A 3149-nucleotide genomic window follows, 5' to 3' on the forward strand; every position below is an offset into this window, starting at 1 on the left:
CAAAAGACTCAGTTGAATTTTTGAATTCAAATTAGAATTTATTTTATTTTATTTTTATTTTAGGAATTATCTTTTTAATTTTAAATGTATCTTTTAGGGTTTTTTAAGACTATAAATACCCTATTGGGGTAAGACTCAAATCATGATGGAGATCATTCACTCTTGAACTCTTGTTTCTTTCTTTCCTTAGATTTATAAAAGTTTTTCTTTCATTTTATTTTACTTCCAAGTTTACTTTATTTTCTTTTAAAATGCTAAGTATGGTTTCTACCATGCTTAACTAAGTTTTCCATAGCCAAAGGCTAAAGCGATGATTCAATTTCATTCGTGAGAACTGAAAAGCACCTCATACCCTTTCGGGTTAAATTCTCAATTTTCTAGAAACTAGATTGGTGATCGGTCTTTCTTAAAATCAAAACACTTTCACTTTAAAAATAGATTTTGGCTTGGATGTTGTTTTGTTTTAACATTGGATTATAGAATCAATTTATTTGAATTCTCTTGAACACACTTAGCGATGGCATGCTAAGGGAAATTGGGATCGAGTTTGACTTTCATATTGAGCGAATAATTCGTGTCGGGTTTTTCCAAACTCTTTCAAACTGTTTTGAATTAACAGCGATATCGAAGTTAATCTGAACAAGGATTGCAATTCCTAAAACAGATTTGGAAAAATCAATCATCAAAGAGAAAAAAAATGAGCTACAAGGATTGAACCTTGCGGACTCAAACCGACATTTAACCGGAGGAAAAAATCTTATTCAATGATTGATTGGAATACGAGAGACGCGAAAGCCTGAGGCTGATTTCATCATATTGGTTTTAAATTTAATTTTCTTTTCTTTAATTCTTTTATTTTCTTTACAAATCTTTCTATCAAACACCTCCCCCTTTTAGTTTACTTGCATTTTTTCTGCCTAGATAAAAGATTAGGAACAATCGTTTTAACATCTTTCTTAATCTATGTGGATCGACCTTTAGTCTCTCTATACTATTATATTTATTTTTATTGAGATTAACACTAAACTTTATTTGATATCAAAATGACACGTTATCACTGAGCAATCACTATCTACCTAAATGAAGGTTCAGATTCCTTAATTTACATTTATGATTTGAATTTTGACACTACTAATAAAAGTAAATTGAATTAAGAGTGTTTGAATGAAACCAAGATTAAATGTTATGAAAGATTAAATTATTTAATTTAAGTATTTAAACCTAGAAAATGTAGGGGTAAATACTTTAAGTTAAATATCATATAAATTAATGGCATTAACAATAATATTAGATCAAAAAATTTAGGTGAGGCATGCCCCTTTCAGTTCTCACCATGATTTAAATTTGTTCTCACGAGATCCTCTCATAATAATTTTTACTTTGGAAGAATTAATTCACAGATTAAATATTAACAGTTTTATTAAAAAAAATAAACGTGTTGAAATTTAATATTTAATGAAATTTTCATAACTATATTTTATACAAGATATAGTTATGCTTCATGATTTTTTCTTTATAATTGATAGAGGGATAACGTTTAAATCTAAATAAAGAACTATTAATGCCACTTAACATGAAATAATAGACTATTAACTTATAAATCATAATATTTTTATTAAATACAGAGGTATTAGAAAATTATCGGGATTCGAAATCACACAAGATAGAACAACATGAGTATCCACTTGATGAATTAATAAGCCTTAATATTTTTAAAATAATTTAAAGTTAATATCAAACACCAAATATAAATAACAACTTTTTAAGATACTTTTTAGCATTTTGTCAAACAGTTGTACGTAAGTTGACTAATTTTTCTATGCATATAATGACTATTATGGAGACGACTTAAACTTTAAAATCTAAGTAATTACCATACTATATTATTTTTAACGGATGAATTGAAGTTATATTGACCAATAGATACCATGCTGATGAAATAGAGTCTGTCAGCTTGACTTTATTTTGCCACAACATAAATTTACTAGAAGTAGTAGATTTTCAGATATTAAATTTTCGAGATAAATTGTAGTAATATGTTTCAGTTTATATTTTTCTAATTTGATGTTTTCAATTTTTATATTTTTAAAATTTTAAAATATCAGTCATTATTTAAACAATACAAGAACGGCGTAATTAAATCACGAGAGTCATAAATTCAGTCCATAGAAAGAATTAACAAAAGTTTTTGGGATAAAAAAGTCGTTCATTAAATAATGGATGATAGACCCACCAAGGAATTTATGATCACAAGAATCTTTCCAAGTAATAAATTTAAATATTTTATTTTTTAAAGTTATAAATTTAAATATATACCTAAAATATTTTCATTTATATACATAAAACGGATAACAGTATGGATATATACCTAAAATATTATAAAATTAAAATAATTCGATAACATTATATATATTTGTCATTATTAACATTTCCTACTGTATTTTAATGTCCCGTTCCCGTAATCTTTTTCATAGAAGATCATTAAGATTGTGAGCGAAGACAAAGTTAATAAAATATTGAAAAAAGAAAAGGAAACGTCAATGGATCAATGCTGTCCCTATACTAAAGCCTTTGATACGTCAAGGAAAGAGATTTATGTGGCAGTAAACCCTTTGATACGTGGCAATGCCATGTTCTAACATAGACGGCCCAGTGATTGACAAAACTCCCAATATACAAAATTCGTATTTTATTGGTTGAAATTAGGGTTGAGTATTAAAGGATCGAATTGTTTAAGAAACATGAATATATGAATTGCTTTCTTATGATATTATGTCTGTTGCTTGTGCTTTGATAAGGATGATATATTCTGTTATCTTACTATGTTTAATTTCGCTTTTCTTTTGATTATTTTACTGAACTTCTGAAAGTTTACTTCATGTGTTTAACTTTTTCTTTATAAAAATTTGATCGTGTTAGAGTATTTTGGATTATATTTAAGGTTCATAATTTAGTTTTTGACTCACTCATCGTATTTTTTTTAATTTCAAACTCCTAGGATGTGACATATAAAATCATGATATTTTGGGAATTTGATATGTTTTAATTGTGTTGGTTTTTATATATTAATGTTATGTTCTGTTTAGATTGTGTTTTTAGGAAAATTGTATGTGTTATGATAAGATTCATAGTTAACGACAATCTTCGTA

The sequence above is a fragment of the Hibiscus syriacus genome, unplaced genomic scaffold (genome assembly GCF_006381635.1).
Source record: "Hibiscus syriacus cultivar Baekdansim isolate YM2019G1 unplaced genomic scaffold, ASM638163v2 tig00004236_pilon, whole genome shotgun sequence".
In the NCBI taxonomy this organism is placed as follows: Eukaryota; Viridiplantae; Streptophyta; class Magnoliopsida; order Malvales; family Malvaceae; genus Hibiscus; species Hibiscus syriacus.